Here is a 20,668-nt window from a genome sequence, read left to right as displayed (position 1 = left end):
GCTAACTAAAATGATTGCAAGAGAAAAAACAAAGAGTGTGGGAGGATATACCTCAAAGTGTTAAAAAGTAATTGCCTCTAGGAAATAAAATTGAGTGGGGGAAGGCAAGGGTAGAGAGAGATACAGGGGATTTCACTTTTATATTATTTTAATATCATAAATGTGTTTTAATTTTTAAAAACCATTAATGATGCAAAAACAAAAAAATATGTTGCACACACTCACCCACAAATTGTATCTGTAGAGACTGGTTTAAAATATCATGCTCATTAAATAATTGTTTTACCAAGCTTGGCATGATTGTTATCTTTCACCTAAGACTTTCCAGACTTACAAACCTCAGAAAAGAATCGAGCAATTAACAGTCCTGTAAATTCTTGGCAAGAGCTTATGTGAATGAAATCTATCCTGTGAGGATCACCAAACATGCCTCACTTAGAGGGAGTTGGATGCATGAGTGAGTGAATGAATGTGGATGCAAGTTAATGTTGATAGCTTTAATGGGGACATTCGTGACAAGCAGAGAAAAGAGAACAAGTGTGAGCTGAAGAGTTAAGTTTTTCCAATGCCAACCTAGGATTTATGCCATGAAGTGGGGCTTGAGATTGTAGAACCAGCTTCAAAATTTCTTTCTACGTGCTAGAGCTTCACCACATTTACTGGATGTTGGGCAAACCTTAGAAATGATAACTAATAATTTTCATCTGTTCACCATAACTATACACTTTTTCCCCACAAGGAATTCATAGCAGCCTCTCACAAAATTGAAATTCTGCAGGGAAATACTTTAAAATAGCAATGTTATAGTGGAAAGCAGCCAATCAGGGAAATTCAACTCTCAAAATGAATAACACAGGAAGTTCTCTACTTGCAAATAAAATATTTCCAAAAGGTCATTTGTAAGTCAGCTGTTTGAAATCAGGAACAATGCTATAAATGATGGTTAGATTGCCAGCCCCCAAAACATGTAGAATGCTGATCCCAACCTGCCTGTGTTAAAACCACATTGATGACAACCTTATTCAAGGTTTTGAATCAGACAGGTCTGTAATTGAATATTGTCCATTATAAGCATCTGTGAGTTGATGTTGCAACCTAAATGCAAATTATAGCAACACCATTCTGACTTTCAAAGAGCTGACTTACAAATGCCCTCAGAGATATATTTTATTACCCCCATTTTTCAGACCAAAAAAATGAGTCTCAGAAGTATACAATTAGAATGTGGGAAAATCAGGGTTTGAACCCATGTTAGTCTGCTTCTGAGGGTCAAGTTCTTTTCACTGCACCAGTTTGCCTCTTATTCTCATTGGGATTCTTGTTGTGGAGATCTTTAAATGCCAGGCTGAGACATTTATCAACAGTAGTTTTAGCAGCAAGCGATATGATCAAAGTGTTGTCACAGAAAAATTAACCTGTGGGTGGATAAACTGGAGGAGGCATTGAAAGTGAGGAATGCAGTTAGGAGGCTGTTGCAGGGGAGGGGCCTGTTCCGAAAGGTCCAAGAAGAAAAGAGTGTGAAGGGAAACAACACATGAATGAACAACAAACAAAACCCTCACAGACCTGGATGACTGCCTCAGAAGCTGAAGGAGAGGAAGAGGTAAAGGAGAGTTTTGAGGTGCAGTTCCTAGTGATGGAGAAAATGATGTCAGCATTAAATGCAAATGGCAACTTCAAGAAATGAGGTGATTATAGAAAATAAAATATGGTGATTAATTGCCATATTTCATTGGCCTGCATCAGAATTCCTTTCCTTCTGTGGGAAGCTGAGGGGAATTAGAGGTCATTTTTGTCATGACTTAGACCAATTGGAAGCCCCAGCTCAGCTTTTTAAATTGGGGGGAATAACACAAAAACTAGCAGTTAAGTATCACACTGGAAGTTAGGTTGAGAAACTGAAGTCCAGCACTGATCGTGGGGGAGGGTGGAAGTTGGGGGGACAGCCAGCTCCAGGGCAGCGTCCTCAACAGACTCCTCCTGTGGGGTGAATTTGGCTGTGCTCTCCGTGCTCTAGACTGCCTGGGTTCCTGCCCGTTTTCCATGCTTGGTCCTCTGGCTTCCCTGTCTACCCAGTGAGCCACCTGATATCCTCCCAGTGAATTCATTTTCTGTGTGACTTAGCCAGAGTGGGTTTCTGTTGTTTGCAGTTGAGAACCCTGAGTGGTACAAATACTTTTAAATAGATCGTGCTAGCATCATGCTCAGATGCCCAGGTGGAAGCTTCCTGCACACAGTTTGAAATGTGGGACTAAAGTTTAGGAGAGGGCTGGGTCCGGGAATATAGATTTAGGATTTTTCTAAATAGAGCCAAAGATGTAAGCCATGAGAAATCATCAGGGGAAAAGATTTAAGAGACAGAGAAAAAAAATAAGCAAAGTGTAGGACTTGAGGGACCACCAATATTTACTTAGGAGGCAAGAGAATGAGTCGGAAGTAACAGTTGTAGGAAACAAAACTAGTGCCATATTGGGGCACCTCGGTGGCTCAGTCGGTTAAGCGTCTGCCTTTGGCTCAGGTCGTGACCCCAGGGTCCTGGGATCGAGTCCCAAATCAGGCTCCCTACTCAGTGGGGAGCCTGCTTCTTCCTCTGCCTCTCTGTCTCTCATGAATAAAATTAAAATATATATATATAAATATAAATAAATAAAAAAACAAAAACAAACAAACAAAAAACAACCTAGTGCCATATCACAGAACCCAAAGGAGCTGAGACTTTAAAAAATGACGGATATCAGATGATATTAAATACTAGAGTCCAAGGAACAGGAGAACTGAGAAAGGTGCACTAGATACAGTGATTAGAAGGTCACTGGTCTTTAGAGAGCTGTTTTATCATGATGGTGGGAAAGGATATCAGGTTGTAGGGGGAGAAAGACTAAGAGGGTGGTGTGAAAGCAGAAAGAGAAAATACGGGTTATTGTTTAAAGAAGTTTGGCAGGATTTTGTCTGTCTTGTTCACTGCCGTTATTTCCAGCTCCTAGAAAAGTACCTGGTATATGGAAAGTGCTCAATAAATATTTGTTGAGTGAACAAAAAAGAGCAGAAGATTAACTTGAGCTGAAGAATGGTAAAGGGGCACATTTCTAGAATTGTGCATGCCTTACCAAGTCTTCTCTCCTCCTTCCTCCTTCAGCTGGAGAACCTGATTTCCTAGACTCTCCAGTAGTTACCTACTAGATGCTTCCTCCCCACTCCACACTACTATCCCCCTTATCCACTATTCACTTTGTTTGTACTGTAAGCTAATATAATGACCATTCCTTAGATAACAATTTATCATCCATATTAATTTCTTATTGTCCTCAGAAAATAATATTTCTTGGACTAATTTATGTCCCATTCAGAGGTAAGTCCAATATTACTCATCCATATTTATTTTCATACCACAGTAGAACCTCAACAAGCTGTTGTAGATGACCTGATAAAACTAAGCCTGATTAACTAGAAACCTAATATCAGGTATACCATCAGATGATACCGCAGTTGCACATTTTTAGATATTCACTACTCTATGATCCTTTAAAACATCAGAATTTAAATCTAGTAACCAAATGACCAAATATAGTATCAAAACATTGTAAAGAAATCTCATAAAAGCCTACAAGTAAAATGGCCTCTGATTTAAATAACAATAAACGTAAAATGTAAGATTTATTTTATTTTAAATTTTTCTCTCTCCAGATTTCAGAAGTCTATGAGTAAAGAACAGGTATTTAAAAAATAGGGGCACCTGGGTGGCTCATTTGGTTGAGCATCCAACTCTTGATTTCTGCTCAGATCATGATCTCAGAGTGGTGGGATCGAGTCCTCCATTGGGCTCTGCACTGGGGGTAGAGCCTGCTTAAGATTCTCTCTCTCTCTCCTTCTCCCTTTGCTCCTCCCCCAGCCCCGCTCTCTCTCTCTCACTCTCTCTCAATAAATAAGTAAATAAGTAAGTAAGTAAATAAATAAGTAAATAAAAATAAAAGTTTAAAGAATAAATTATAGGGGTGCCTGGCTGGCTCAGTCAGTGGAGCATGCACTCTTGATCTCGGGGTTGTAAGTTCAAGCCCCATGTTGGGTATAGAGATTACTTACAAAAAATAAAATCTTAACAAATAAACAAACAAACAAATAAATAAATAAAAATTGTAACTAGAAATGTAAGAAGTCTAAGTGGTTCTTAAGTACAATGAAACACTTGGACTATAATAATAAGATTAAGGCCTGGAGGTTTCCCACCCCTAGTTTATGGTTCTTCATGGGTGTAATTAAATCATTTAAAGACTTTCCAATGTACTTAAGAAGCAGTTTCCTTTTTGCCTGCAGACTTTAGGCAGGTAGTCTTTGAGTACCTTTTACAGGTCCATCAGAGGAGTAAGCTGTATGGGTGTTACTGTATTAATTTGCCTTTAGGCAGTCAGAAATTATTTTTGGAGAAAGACAGGAAGAAATATAAAATTATTTGCTTTTGATCATGTCATTCCCTTTAGTTTCTTTTCTTGATAATTTCATGTGCATGTGCATGCAAACAGAATGCATGGGTGTACACGTATGTGGGCCCTCATGTAGGTGGTCAGGAAGCTTTTTGGATCTTTCCTCATCCTCCTCCTAGTCTGAAGCTTGGCTTTGCCCACACTGAGTGCTTGATCAAGGTATGAATGGTCTGTAATAGCAGAGCATTTCCAGTTGCATAGGCCAATCATGGTCATCATTAATGTCCTCCTGGCACAGGAGGGGTTCTTCATTCTTGGGTACCTGGGGCCTGCACTTAACTGAATGGTCATTTCCAGATAAGGCCTCCATAGCCATGTCCCCTCAATGTAAACTGTGAAGGCTGAAGTTTTGGGAAAATCTATGAATCTGGTAGTCTGAGTGAAAATGATATGAGATTACCTCAGACCTAAAACTTTCATTTCAAAATGGCAGCATTTTTGCACCAGCCTGTGTGGCAAGATGTGACCCATGTACACACAGTCCATGGCATAAGATGGGCTACTCACCAAAGCAAGAAGCCATTCCTATGGAAGCGCCCCGAGGGAGCTTCCCAGGACCAAGGGTGTGGGGAAGCCATCTTCTCGTCAGTGTGGAGCAATTGCCAGTCTCAGTCATCCAGGATTTTGCACAAAACCAGGCTTACCAAGTTGGTCCAACTGCAGGTCAAGCAACATAGGCAAAACTAAGGACAGGAGCAGACATTTCACAGAGGAAGAAATACAAATCACCAATAATTCTGTATAAGAACAAGACTATTTGATACCATCTACCAGAAATCAAATCGGGAAAAATTTTTTTTTAAATACTATTTAGCATAGATGAAGAGGCAGGTAAACAGGTAGTCTTACATACCGCTAATAGATGTGTAAGATGGTTAACATTTCCGGAGAGCATATTAGTAGTATTTATCCAAAGCCCTAAAATGTGATTTACCTTTAACTCAGCAACTTCACTTCTAAGAATGAGCCCAAAAGAAATAATCAGAGCTAGGGGCGCCTGGGTGGCTCAGTCGGTTAAGTGTCTGCCTTCAGCTCAGGTCATGATCCCAGGGTCCTGGGATCGAGTCCCACTTCGGGCTCCCTGCTCGGCGGAGAGCCTGCTTCTCCCTCCCCCTCTGCCTGCCTCTCTGCCTACTTGTGCTCTCTATCTCTCTGTCAAATAAATAAAATCTTTAAAAAGTAATTAATTAATTAATTAAATTTAAAAAAAGAAATAATCAGAGCTATTGAGGTATCTACCAAGAAGTCTCCTCACAATTTTATTTTTTAATGGTGCAAAATAAAAAACAACCTGCTACAAGAAAAGAGGAGATTACAAAATAATCCTGTATGACCTCAGGATTATAAAAGAGATGACCATACGTATATAGATCTATGGATAAAAGAGTGAAAAAATATCTACAAGAATGTTAACAGTGGTCATCTTTGAATTCTGGGATTATGGGTAATTTTTATTTTATTCTTTGTACTTTTCTCTCTCTCTATAATACACATGCCTTAATTTGGTAGTCAGCGAAGTTCTGTTAAAAACAAAAGGAAATGTACAGCATTCCAAGAACTAGCCCAGGTTCATTTATGATTTAATTACAATTCAGGAGATACAACTACCCTTCTTGCTTAGTTTTCCTATCTGCTCAGTTGAGGAGTTGTGGTGTCAAGTGTTTAAGGGGCAGAAGAGAGTTCTAGTGCACTTCCAGAGAGCTACTTCCCATGAATTCATGAAGTCAGAGAAACTGAACAGTTTGCATAGATGTCTTCTTTGACCCACACTTCCCTATTTGGGAGCAGGGTCACCAACAAGGTAGATGTTCCCTCATAGACTGTGCCTATATGTTCCTGCCCACCTGGGGTGCCGGGAACTCTGAGCTGCTCATGGTTATCCTTAAATTGAGGGGTGCACTTAAGGGAGAGCCAGGAGAGTTTGTGGGAACACATCATTTGTGATGTTTCTCTCAAATCTATGACATCAGATCCTCTCTGAAACCCTTCATGTTCTCACAGACGACATCAGATAAATCAATCTGGTCCTGTAAGTGATCTCATGCCTCAGTCACATTTTCCCACCAGTATTCCCCATAATTATATTTAAAGTCTTGGTCACTGTAAGTATATTATCTGAGAACTAGTAGGCATTTCCCTAGAGCCAGAATATCTACAGGGGTAAACTTGAGAAAATTGAACACAAGGTTTTTCCTCAATCATGTCACCAGAAGATGGATTATTTCACATTGCCTTCAAAGTAGAAAGGGGAGAATGAAGAATAAGCTCCCTTTTAGGAATCCAATGAGTTCTCTCTGTAAGAAATATTGATGTTTCCTCACAGCCAACCCTGCTAAAGAAAGACTATTGTGAAAATAAAGAAAAGCAATTCTTTTGACATGGAAATTGAGACATATTTTCTTGGTGAAATCCCTTGGTAACAAGCAAATGCCTTCTTGTGTCCGTGTCTGTCATGTTCAGCATCTTTAAATGAACACAGCTAATCCCCTGAATATGCAAGTTACCCTAGGAAGAATGTAGTGAAATGGACACTCATACAATTCTGGGGGTATGGGAGCATGGTGGTTATGGAGTCCTTCTGGGTATGATCTTTCCAATGGGCAATTTGTCAATCTCTATCAAAAGCCTAAAACCGTTTAAAACATTTGCCACAGAAAATACAGTTCTGAGAATTTAGTGTGAGAAATACTTTTTTTTTTTTAAGTAGGCTCAACTCCCAGCATAGAGCCCAATGCGGGACTTGAACCCATGACCCTGAGATCAAGACCTAAGCTGAGATCAACAGTCAGACACTTAACCAACTGAGCCACCCAGGTGCCCCAGATTTAATTTTTTTAATATGCAAAAAGACTACGTAAGAATGTTCACTGCAGTGTTATTTACAAAAGTGAAAAACTAAAAAAAAGTCCAATAATTGGAATTAGTTAAATAAAGCATGGAATAATCACACCATAGGGTACTAAGAGGCCATTATTCATTATATACTTATTATGTGCTTGATAATATTTAAGGATACTAAGAAAGCCTCGTGATATAAGGTGAAAAAGTATGTACTATATAAACCCAGTGTAGATATATAGTATACACACATGCATACACACAATACACATTTGTTTTATATATCTATAGAGAGAGAGAGTGAAAGAGAGATATTCTCCAGATTTCCCAGCCTTATTAGATTGCCTTCTCTTCACATATACTGATTCTACTCTCCATCTCATATGACGGTAGGAAGTCCAGTCCTCTTTCCGCGTATTTCTGAGAATCTCCAGAAAGTGTTTACATATTCCACCATGTATGCTGGTTTCCACTGGTCATCTGCTCTAGGACTCTTCCCCAATCACCCCTGGACATCTCATAATGGCTTTTCCAGCTGGCCGTCACTCTCTAATCTACCTTATCATGAAATGTGAAAACCTTCTTTCTATTACCCAAGACACGGCAAACCTAAGCCTGCAATTTCAACAAACTCTGTGAAGTCTTCAGGATTACATAAGGGAATTACAGTGCAGAGAAAGAAAACTTAAAAGTGGATATCAGATATCATGCTTCTAAAGTTCCTTTGTAGAGCCCTTTCCAGGGGCTCCCTCTGAGCAGTCCCTCCCCTTAGCTCTGAGCGTGCCATGGCCCTGGAGCTTCCCCACCCTCCTGGATGGGGCTTTCCTCTAGTACTCTCCACCCAAGTCCTGGGGCCCCAACTTCTTTTTTTAAAGATTTTATTTATTTACTTGAGAGAGAGAGAGGGAGCACAAATGGGGAGGAGAGGGAGAAATAGGCTCCCCGCGGAACAGGGAGCCTGACTCGGGGCTTGAGCCCAGGACCCTGGGATCATGACCTGAGCTGAAGGCAGATGTTTAACCGACTGAGCCATCCAGGCGCTGGGGCCCCAACTTCTTATTTCTTTTTTTTTAGTTTAATTTTTATTTTTAAAAAAGATTTTATTTATCTATTTATTTGAGAGAGAGAGAGAGAGCAGGGGGAGGAGCACAGGGAGAGGGACAAGCAGATTCCACACTGAATGCAGAGACTAATTTTGTCAAACTTTATTGGACTTCTTCAAAACTGAGTGTACTCTGTTACTTTGGGAATTTGTCTGGCATTTTTGTTACCAAATAAAATACATTTTTTTAAAAGTAATCTCTACACCCAACATGGGGCTCAAACTCACAACTCTGAGATCAAGAGTTGCATGCCTTACCAATTGAGCCAACCAGGCAACTCTAAAATACCTTCTTGATAGCAAATTCTCATAGTCATTTGTTTTAAATGTTTTAGTGAAAAAGAATAGTAGTTTTGAGATTTCAGGTTCTTGATTTTTTTAAGGGATAGAACATGATGCGGGGAGAGGAAGGGAGAGAGAGAGAGAGAGAGAGACCCTCAAGCAGGCCCCACGCCCAGCTCGGAGGCTGATGGGGGCTCGATCCTACAACCCCAAGATCATGAACTGAGCTGAAATCATGAGTCAGATGCTTAATTGACTGAGCCACCCAGGTACCCCTCCAACTTCTTATTTCTGACCATCAACAGAGGACATGAGACATTGCAACAATCTGGACAGAGGTATACTATCCCCAGTAAAAAACAGCTTTGTGTGTGTGTGTGTGTTTTTAAAGATTTTATTATTTGAGCGGGGCAGGAGGGGGGAGCAGCAGAGGGACAAGCAGACTCCCTGCTGAGCTGGGTGCCCGATGTGGGGCTCAATCCCAGGACCCTGAGATCATGAACTGAGATGAAGTCAGACGCTTAACCGACTAAACCACCCAGGCGCCCCATGGCTTTTTGTGTTATTAAACAGCAGCCTCAGCATCTCCATCTAAAACATCTGCATTTGGATTACTCCATTGGTTCAGGAACAACGGGTTGCCACTCCTTTGGGTTCTCAAGAACATAAAAACAGTTGTTACTTAAAGATGAAGTCCACCTTCCATCCTTAGAACGGTCAAGAAAAAATTTTAAAAATTTGGAATGCAGTTTCAGATGCATCATAATCACGAACAATAAACAAGTTCTCACTATGTACCAGATGCTACACTAAGCACTAAGCATATATGAACTCCTTAATATTCCTGAGACTCCTCTACGGTGAGGGCTATCATTGATATCCCCACGTGGATGGAGAAATCAAGACAGAGAGCTGTTAAATAATTTGCCCAAAGTCACAGGGCCAGAAGGTGGTGAAGTGAGGCTATAGCTAAAGCCGCCCTCAGATACCAGATTGTATCGCCTCACAGGACGGGAGGTAGGGACAAAATGGAAAGTAAAGGAGGAAAGAAAATGGTGACTTGATTTTTTTTTTTTCAAATTGTCCAAAAGGAACTTTACTTTTAGAATTAGGAACTAGAATATATCTATATCATCTATATCTGTATCTATAGCCGTCTCTAGGTCTGTATCTCTGAATGTGTTGGGGAGAGAAACGAAAAGCCCCTCTAGGCATTGAGTATTCCTCTCCATGGTTCATGCCCACCCCTCCGACTTAATCATGACAATTGACATCTTTTCTCTGAGAAATGCTGCTCACTTCCATGAGTAGGCCCCCAAGGGACTATATTCATATTCTGTGACCTCATGCTCTGGCTTCAGTTGACCAAACTAGGAGACTACCTGACGCAACATCAGGCCAATACAATTTTCTTACTTAAAGATTTCAAATTGGAATTGAGAGCCAGCCAGTCAAACTGGGATAGTCTCTCATACAGAGGACATATAGAGTCAGAAGAAGCTACCTACTACAGCAACAAATCCCCAAATTTCAGTAGCTTTAGTTTATTTCTCCATAATATCACTGTGCAATGTAGGTAGATGGAGATGGGGAAATGCTATGCTCCACAAATTTTATCAAGTACACAGGTTCCTTCCACCTAGTGGTTCAACTATTCTCTAAGGCTGTAGTCAAAGGAAGAGGGAGAGGATCGAGGAGTGCAGAGTAGGTTTTTTAGTTGGTCAGGCCTGGAAATCACATGCATCCTTTCTGCCCACATTCTAAAGGCAGTAACTCATCACATGACCTCAGCTAACTACAAACAATACTGGGAAATGTAGTCCAGTCATATGCCCACAAAGAAGAGAAAATGGGTAGGTGATCATCTAGTTAGTCTCTGTCACGACATACAAGTTTTGAACTACGGAGTTCATAGTCTGTCTGCTGTATGCATGAAAAAGCTAAGAAAACTGATTTGTAGAAGACAAGTATGAAGCAAACGTTCATATGGAAGCAGAGGTGATGGGGGCGGGGAGAGAGGGAGAGAATTGTATGGTTTCTGGCTTTCTATTTTGTGACACTCCTTTTTTTTTGGTTTGCTTTGTTGTTTTTGTACATACATAATTTTTGTAATAACAGTTTCATTGAGATACAATTCACATCCCATGAAATTAAGCCTTTTAAACTACACAGTTGAGTGGTTTTTAGTATATTCAGAGGAGTGCAACCATCATCACTATCTAATTCCAGAGCATTTTTATCCCCTGCAAAAGAAACTCCAGGGGTACCCGGCTGGCTCATTGGTGGAGCAGTCGACTTTTGATCTCAGGGTCATGGGTTCAAGCCCCATGTTGGGCATAGAGATTTCTTAAAATCTTTAAAAGAAAAGAAAAGAAACTACAGGCCCATTAGCAGTCATTGCATTTCCCACTCTGCCCACCCCCTAGCAACCACTATACCACTTTATGTCTCTATGGATTTGCCTATGCTAGCCATTTAACATAAATGGAATCATACAGTATGTGGTCTTTTGTGTCTAGTTTCCTTCACTTATTCAAGGCTCATCCATGTTGTAGTATGTATCAAATTTCGTTTCTTTTTATGACTAAATAATATCCCATTGTATGAATATATCTGTTTATCCATTCATCATTTGGTAAGCATTTAAGTTTTTTCCATTCTTTGTCTATTATGAATAATGCTGCTGTGAACATTGGTGTACAGATTTTTGTGTGCACATACCTTTTCATAGACGTGGAATTGCTTGGTCATATGGTAACAGCCCTATGGATTAACATTTTGAGGAGCTGACACTAGTTTTTAAAAATTTCGGCTGCCCTTTAGCATCCTTCACATAAATACATGAATTCTTTTTTCTTTCTCTTCTTTAGTCAACCTGAGTTAGTTTCAGTAACATTATTTGTAACTTCAAGAACCTTAACAAAGTCACCTACTCCTGTTGCTTCTGGTTTAGACCTTTCTGATTCCTCAGTCCCCTTTATTTTGGCTCTACTTTTGCCTGCCTTTTTGATAGTGCTTTAGTTTGGCTTTTTTTTTTTGGCTCCAAGTATCAGGCACTCATTCCACTCAGCTCAAGTATGTTAAGAAAAATACATGATAAGATAATGGGAGTTTTCAGAAACCCAAGATCAGGAACCAGAATGGGCTGGCTTCAGAGAAACCAGTGCTAAAAGCCAGTTCTCAGTTTGAGGTGGCACCTCAGACCTCACCCATAGAAATCCGTAAGTGTTCACAGCATTTCATCATTAGAAATATAGGTCAGCCGTACTCCTTTCTGCCCTGCTACTAACTGGTGACGTCGCTCTTTGCTTTCATGCCACCTCTCTGAGAAAGGGGCTCTGATTTGCCCAGCATCTCTTTTCATACCTGGCTACAGGTCAAGGGAATCTAGCCAATTTATGGATTGACTGTCCTTGAATCAGGTGCCCACCTCTTGCCCAATCAGCTGTGAGAACAGAGAGCTGGATCACATGGTACAAAACATGACCGGTGGACCTAACTTTTTCTTTAGCAGGGACTAGGGGCTAGAGCAGTTCCCACTAGACAATACTAGTACAGGAGGGCATGGCAATTAATCCCTTTAATAAAAATTTAATTAATTAAAAAATTAATTAATTTGTTAGAATGAAAATGGATCACTGCTTTTTCAATAAGCTTCTGTCTTTGGTCTTATCAATTCTGCCAGGATATAGTTTCTTGTATCCAATCTCCAGCTTTATGCATTGTAATTAAGGGTAAAATGAGCCCGTGGTCCCATCCTGAGGCTCAAGTACCTCCCTGTGAAAGGAACGAATTAGGCAGAGGTGATAGAGACATTCTGTCCCCCTGAATGGTGTGAAGAGTAAAGGAGTAGAAAGGAGTCCCCGAGAAGACCCTGTTTCCTGTTCCCAACAGAGCTCCCCCCATTCTCTGTCTTTCACCTTATTTCCTAAAACAGCATGGGCTAGAGCCACAGCCCAGGCTCAAAGAGTATAGCAAATTGTCTGCAATTGTCAGGTCTACCTTCAACATGTCACAGCTGGAACAGAACAGGAAGCTCCTTGAGCCAACCTTAAGCATCGGGATGGGTAGAAAACTGGCCCTAAGTACTTTCTTTCTATAAAGACAGAACGCAGAGATAGAAGTTTATTTATAAAAGGAAAATGCAGATTTTAGTATGTTAGAATGAGCAATAACTTTTGAGATGAAAACTTAAACTGTTATCATTAAAATAAGTACTTTCCAGAATATTAAATTTCAAGGGTATGTATACATATTTTTTTCCTTAACAAAGCCAAAAAATTTAAAAATCCCATTCAGTTTTAGAAAATCTTCCATTTGGAAAGATATACTGATTTCTAAAGAGGGTAGGCCCATATTTTGCCCTAATTTTATTTCTTGTTCCTCATCTGTATTTTTTTTTAATAAGCTTCCTGTAGCTAATATCAAGTATGGGTTTTCCAGATTGTCTGGACATACTCCAAAAGAAATATCTCACCCATATCTTTAAGGAAAAAGGCATTTAGTATCCACATGTCTAAAAGCTAAAGTAGCTTGAGGGTAGGGATGGGGGCAGTGATGGAGGACAGAGGAGGCAGGACTTCATTTTTTACTAGCAAACTTTTGACCAGACTTTCTGAACCTCAGCATTTTAGCAATTTGAGTTGGCCAAGTCAGTTGTGAAAGACTCATATGCAGCAGGAATCGGAAAAAAGAAAAGATGATTTGCATGAGTTTTGCACTACCTAATTGGATACGCACCGTTCCATAACTGGGCACAACACAAACATATTTGTTTATTTTAAGGCTGTCTGCTGACCTGCATTGTGAGTTTGCTCAGCAGGCCAGTGTGGCACAGAGAGGCAGAGTCGAGAGCCCAGACCTGGGGCCTCTGAAGGCGAGTGTTGGTATCATCACTTGAAGGGCTTTCTCCACGCTGTCTGGCTATTGTCCGAACAGTCCTTAGTAAGGCTGGCTGTTGGTAGTTTAAGGAGTTTCGTTGATGTAGCCATCAGGTTGCCCTTTTAGAGTACCTGTATGCTCCTAAGTATATTCCAAAGAGGCTGGATTCCCATTCACAGTATGGATGAAAATGTGACAAGATGAGGCTAAGGGTCTTGCTGAAGTGATGCTGTGGATTTTAGAACAGAGAAGAGAGGTGCGGAGTGTGGACAGAGAGGTCAAGAGTATGAACTTGGGAGCCAGACTGTGTCGCTTGGAATCCTAGCCCTTCTTTTCCTAGCCCTGCAGTCTTGGGTAAGTTACTTAACCTCTCTGTGCCTCGATTTCCCAATCTGTAAGATGGGGATTAAGTAGCCCCTACTTTAGAAGCACCATAATGATTATTAAATGAGTTAACATTTTGAAGGTGATTAGGGCATTGTGCAACCGGTAGTAAGCACTGTACATGTTTGTTAAGTAGAAGAAGTAAAATATACGGATGGCTGGTGAAGCTAGTGTTGATTGGCTCCAGGACTCTGTATTTTCAGATGAGAAAAGGCTGCATGCTGGAAACAACCTGCATTAGAACACATCTAAATATACTACATTGTGGTTGTACTATGAAACATCGTACTAACCGACTTTAAAATGAGGTGTACCTATATATACTGCTGCGGAATAATCCCTAAGATGTATTGTCAAGGGAGACAGAAGTCCCAATACAACATATGTAGGAATAATTACTAGATCTAGCACTTATTGAGGACGATTTTCTATGCACCAGACATTGTTTTAAAAGCTTTGTATATACAGAGGCGCCTAGGTGGCTCAGTAGGTTAAGTGTCCAACTCTTGGTTTCAGCTCAGGTTGTGATCTCAGGGTCCTGAGATTGAGCCCCACATTGGGCTCTGTCCTCAGCACGATGTCTGCTTCGGACTCTCTCTCCCTCTCCCTCTGCCCCTCCCTCCTGTGCACACACTCTCTCTCTCTAAAATAGATAATAAATAAGTCTTTAAAAAAACACTTTGTATTGGGCGCCCGGGTGGCTCAGTCGTTAAGCGTCTGCCTTCGGCTCAGGTCATGATCCCAGGGTCCCGGGATCGAGCCCCGCATCGGGCTCCTTGCTCCGCGGGAAGCCTGCTTCTCCTTCTCCCACTCCCCCTGCTTGTGTCCCCTCTCTCGCTGTGTCTCTCTCTCTGTCAAATAAATAAAATCTTTAAAAAAAAAAACCCACTTTGTATATATTAATTCATCTCGTCTCCATACAAGGAAGGTACTGGCTTTTTCCCTATTGTGGAGATTATGAGATAACTGAATCTCAGAGAGGTTATGTAATTTGTCTAAGGTCATCCAGCTGGCAGGTAGATGAGCTGGGATTTGAATTCAGATGGTCTTGTTCCAGTGTCCATTTATTAATCACTATGGTAAAGTATTCTTCCGATAGCATAGGCACACAAATAAAACTATATACGTATAAAGATAAATACATATAAAAAACCAAACAGAACAAAGTCTAGAGGCATGGACACTAACAATTAACCCCTAAAGAGAGAAGTAGGATTGAATGGGGTCAGGTGGAGGCAGATGCTTAAGGACAAGGGGGACTTTCACTTTTTATTACATATACTTGCATTTTATTTGAATTTATTTTACTTAACAATTATGCACCCCAATGTTTACAGCAGCAATGTCCACAATAGCCAAACTATCGAAAGAGCCCAGATGTCCATCAACAGATGAATGGATAAAGAAGATATGGTATATTACTCAGCCATCAAAAAAATGAAATCTTGCCATTTGCAATGGTGTGGATGGAACTAGAAGGTATTATGCTAAGCGAAATAAGTCAATCAGAGAAAGACAACTGTCATATGATCTCACTCATATGGGGAATTTAAGAAACAAAGCAGAGGATCCTAGGGGGAGAGAGGAAAAAATAAAACAGAGAAGGAGACAAACCATAAGAGACTTTTAATCTTAGGAAACAAACTGAGGGTTGCTGGAGGGGAGGGGAGTGGGGCAACTGGGTGATGGACATTAAGGAGGGCACGTGATGCAATGAGCACTGGGTATTACATAAGACTGATGAATCATTGACCTCTACCTCTGAAACCAATGATACATTATATGTTAATTAATTAAATTTAAATAAAAAAAATAAAAATTTACTAACAAACAACCAAACAAAAACCCTAAACAATTATGAAGGCCTTACTCTATACCAGGCAATGTTCTTAGTGCTTGACAAATATTAAATAACTTAATTCTCTTAAAAATCTCCATTTTGCAGATGAGGAAAGCTAGGTGTTTATCACACAGCTGGTTAGAGGCTAAGCTGGGATTTGAACCCACAGAGCCCGGCTGCAGATTCTGTACTCTTAGTCCCTCTACTACATATGTATACATGTGTGAGCTGAGCCCTGAATCAATGGTCCTCACACATTCTCAAGGGCTTGGCCAGGCTTCCACCCACTCTGTGTCATAGGCAACACCTTTATCAGGTGGTCAGAGGTACAGACAATCACACAAACAAGGTCTTGGATTCCATCTCCACCAGTTAGTAGTTAGTAGTCTTATGACCTTGGGCGAATCATTTAACAGTTTTGATCTCAGGATCTTCAACTGTAAAATGGAGTGAATAATCGTCACTAGGTCATTTGGTTGTTAGGAGGATCAAAAAACATGAGCATATACAAAGTGCTTAGCCCAGAATCTGGCACACAACAAGAAATAACTCAATGTTAATTGTTGCCATTATGATTATTAGTTTATTATCTTGGTACCTCCTTTCCAGGGAGGCTTTTTCTCCCATCTTTATTTGGGACACCATGGCACATACTGTTGACCCAGCACTTGTAATATAAGGAATTTACCCATTGATGTGCTTGCACAAAGTACACCCAGGTATATGCATAAAGATGTTTGCTGAGGTGTTATCTGTTTAAGCCATCAACTGGAACCACCTAAACATTCATCATTAGGAAACTGATCAAATACATTTTGATATATCTAAATAAGGAATAATATTTGGGGACCCTAGGTAGGCCCAATAAATGGCAGTCTTCTTCCCTGCTCTAGTTCTGAACGAATTGAGAAATAAAACAAAGGACTGGCAGATGAAGACTTAAATAACTCTGATAAAAGACAAAGTTGGATGTGGTACCATATGAAATCTCACATTAAATGAGAGAGACATTTCGTGCCACTGAAACCCAGAATCGAGCAGCCGTTCAGCCAGTTCTGCCTACTTCTACGGCAGCAGAAGGCACACTCCCTGCAGGTAACTTGGTGCTGAGCAGAAAGGGCAGAGCTGAACCCAGCACATCTAGGTTGTTCTGCCAAGCTTGTTAGTCAGGTAAGTCACTCTGTCCTCAGGGAGTAGAAGAAGTAAAGGGACAGAAAGGGGGCAGGAATTACATTAATTGAGTGCCTTTCATTTGGAAGGCACTTTCTCTTCTAACAAACACTCTGCAGACATTAAAAGAAGGGAGTATATGGGGCACCTGGGTGGCTCAGTCAGTTAAGCATCTGCCTTCGGCTCAGGTCGCGATCCCAGGGTCCTGGGATCAAGTCCCACCTCCGGCTGCCTGCTCCACAGGGAGTCTGCTTCCCCTCTCCCCTCCCCTGCTTGTGTGTGCACTCTCCCTCTCTCAAATAAATAAATAAAATCTTAAAAAAAAAAAAAAAAGAAGGGAGTATATCTGCAGTGCACATGTGGAAAGATCTCTAAGGTTGCATTTTGAGTGAAAAGCAAAATGCAGAATAAGTATAGTAAGACTGCTTTTATGTAAAATTTTGTTAAAGGACATACATAAATATGTAGTACCAAGAATAAAAAAATAGTAAGAGTGGTTATATTTGGGGGGAGGGACGCAGGCAGAATGGGAAGTTTTTATTCTTCCTTTTATACCTTTTTAAAATTGTTTTTATTTTCTTCCCACCTATTCACGACTTTTATGACTATTATTTTTAATGCTGTTGGGGTTGTGTGGACTGTGGGACTCATGACTATGATTGCTTTCATCTTTATACTGCCCTGCAAAAATAAGTTATAGGGGCGCTTGGGTGGCTCAGTCGTTAAGCGTCTGCCTTGGGCTCAGGTCGTGATCCCAGCGTCCTGGGATCGAGCCCCTGCATCGGGCTCCCTGCTCGGCGGGAGGCCTGCTTCTCCCTCTCCACTCCCCCTGCTTGTGTTCCCTCTTTCGCTGTATCTCTCTCTCTCTCTCTGTCAAATAAATAAAATCTTAGAAAACCCCAAAAAAACAAAAAATAAGTTATAATGCATGTTATTTAAAAAAATAAAAACAAGGCAGCATAAAAAAAAAGTGCCTTCTAACTTCAGGAGTCCTAATGAGCTGTAATCAGAGAGACGCCAGACTAGTCAAAACTGGAAGAAAGAGCTATAATCACAGGGGGAAAAAAAAAAACCTCTCTCCACAACTTGAAGTGTCCCAGAAAAAGCAGCAGTAAAGACAGCAGGCCGACTTCAGGAAAAGCGGAGACAAGAGGAGCTGGGGCAAGGCCTGCAGGGGCTGGCGCCGGTGATCCCGTGGAATTATGTCAGAAAGCGAAAACCGCCTCGAGGACCCAGGGACCTCAAGGAAGAGAGAGACAAAAGCTGCCACGCAGGGCCTGGGGACCCCAAGAAAGAGACCGAAGGGGCTGAGGTGTAAACTAAACCAGAAGGAGCTTAGGAGGAAATGGTGCAGTGATTCTGACTCACCGTCTGATGGTCCTCAGGACTTGAGTGGCCTTGGAGAAACCGGGTCGGGGTTGTATAACCAAGGCACTGGGCTGGAGAAACAACCATGGATGCTCAGTTGCTTCCTGCAGCCTCAGGTCATCAAACTGAGGTCAGCGTGACAGACCCACAGGCAGGCAAGGTAGGGGCCTCGATCAAGGATCTCATCTCTCCTCCCTCCGCCTGCCCAAGCTCTGGCGGAGAGGAGCATCCTTATGGGAAAGCATGCATGGGGCCCCATTATTTGTCACACTCCTCTGTCGCTAGACCAGGCCCCGTAAGAGAATTCCAAAGAATTGATTTTCGTGGGGCCGAAATACAGTAATTCGTGCTGCAGTCCTGCCCAAATCACTGAACAGACACTTTAAGACCCAGATTCCTTAAGGCAGCTTTGATTTACCACACACTCCGCGTTCCAACTGGAGTTTTGAAGTGAGCGTCGCTGCCCACCTGAGTGAAGCCCTGTCTCACGGTTCTCTGGCAGTTAAGTGCTCACGAAGAAAGAGATTTCTTCAACTTCCTTTGGTACTCACAAAACGAAAGCAGCCGTTACATAATAAAGCCTGTAAAAAGGCTCCATGGGTTAAGAAGTCCCCGATGTTTTTCCTGCCTTCGGTCATTTTCTTTGTTTAAAGTACTCAGAAACAGTGAAAGTTCACAAAGAAAAAACATCTCCAGCAGGAAAATGAGTGAGAGAGTTAGTCAGCAGCGAGGCTCACTCATAGGGCCATGAGGCTGTAACTTAATCTTGACAACATAGTCTTTCCTGGAAGAGATTCGAACAGCGATTTATCATTTTATAATTTGTGGTTTAAATTTGAGCCATAAACCAAGCAGATGTATTGGTTTGAGGCACTTTTGATTCCTTTTAAAGCCCCAGGAGGCAGGAAGACAGCTTCAAACTTGAGGCCCCAGGCTCTTGGGGTTTCACCAAGAGAGCACAAAGGACAAGGTTTCTGTATTCACTCTCTTTCCTTAGGAAATGTATGGAATGCACGCCTTTGTTTGTTTTAGACGTGGGGAGAAAAAAGCAGACTTTGATAGCTGGAGCCATGAGCTGGCCCCCTCATATCTTTGGAGGGGTGGGTTTTCATATGTTCCAGGGTCCCCTGGGAAATGAGAAGCTGGAAGCCGAGAGGGGGAAATGGGTGGAGAAAGGGGAAGCAAGGGGGAAGGGAGGAGTGCCGGAGATAACTCTGCTGACTTCACAGTTTTCCACTGGGGCCTGCCCTGCCTACCTCTGTTGACTTCAAAGCTCTTTGTGCCTGCTCAGTCAGCCCTGCCGGCCGCCACTGGGAACGAAGGAATTGGCTCTGAGCCCTAGAACAAAATTGAGAACAAAATTTTCTGAAATTAACTTTGCCTTAAAAAAAAAAAGGATTTTCAGCTCTGGGGGGCAGCTCTGGGGTCGCCTCCCACTGGGGTTCCAAGCATCCCCCAGGAACGAAGGGCAGCTTTTACAGAGATGTCTCCAGAAACCTGAGCAGCTTCCCAAGGTGTCTCACTAGTTCTACAGCAGTGTTGGCTGTCTGTGGGCCCACGGGTGTGGCTTTCACAATCATGTTGGGGCGCCTGGATTCGGGAAGACTTGCCTCCTCTCCTCAGAGCAATGCAGAGCATCAGATTTTTGCTGGCAGCTGAGCTCCCACGCCTGTTGCCATTCACTCTCCTCCCTGCTCCGCATGCTGGCATTTACTTATTTTCCTCCCCCTCTCTCTTTTCTCTGCAGTCCGCTTGCCTGTTCCCCGGAAGGAAGCAGAGGAAATAAGATGACCATCCTGTCTGCTGTTGCTTATAACTCACCATTCTAAGCCCAGGATGGAAAGCATCGCAGCACCCTCCCCGGGCAGACAGGGTGGCCACAGATTCCGCATGTTAAAACCAAGTTCTAGAGCACAGCTTTAACAGATAGATGCATGTGTATGATATTTCACCGTTCTCTCCTCCATCAGCCCCAGACCGTATTGGAAGTGTTGGCTTTAACCATCTTCTACTGTTCAATGTGAATTTAAAGATGAGCCTGGCCTCGAAGTGGGGGCCTTGGAAGTCCAGCTCCAGAAGCAAACCTGAGCACTTCGAGCAGTTTAGAAGGCTCTGGTACTGGTTACAGATCAAAGGATGCCAGTGCTCTTCCTCTTCGAACTTTATCACTGCTGGCCCTAGGTCCCGGCGCGAGAAAGTTCTTAGAGGAGTCTTGGCCTAGGCCTCTCTGGAACACAGCCATACTGCAGGCTGTGTGCCTGCCGTGTCCAGCTTTGTACTTGGACGGAAGGGTATATTGAAGAAGAACACATGATTCTTGTCCTT

General features: G+C 41.8%; 1 long non-coding RNA gene across 6 annotated transcripts in view; it reads right to left on the bottom strand.

Annotated features, from left to right (window-relative positions):
- LOC123851018 (uncharacterized) overlaps positions 1-20,668 on the bottom strand; it is a 37,404-nt gene that overhangs the window by 5,935 nt on the left and 10,801 nt on the right. For 4 of the 6 annotated variants that reach the window (XR_010405541.1, XR_010405542.1, XR_010405540.1 and 1 more), the window contains 2 exons: positions 18,344-20,665; positions 4,986-5,135 (listed from right to left, as the gene is read on the bottom strand). This is a non-coding gene — a long non-coding RNA (uncharacterized LOC123851018). The remainder of the gene's footprint in view (positions 1-4,985; positions 5,136-18,343; positions 20,666-20,668) is intronic. The other 2 variants (XR_010405544.1, XR_008506852.2) reach the window with 2 other exon arrangements.

Source organism: Mirounga angustirostris, unplaced genomic scaffold (genome assembly GCF_029215605.1).
Source record: "Mirounga angustirostris isolate CCGP_5_RB_7025 unplaced genomic scaffold, mMirAng1.0.hap1 SCAF_10, whole genome shotgun sequence".
Classification (NCBI taxonomy): domain Eukaryota; kingdom Metazoa; phylum Chordata; class Mammalia; order Carnivora; family Phocidae; genus Mirounga; species Mirounga angustirostris.
This window is presented reverse-complemented; position numbering and strand designations above follow the sequence as displayed.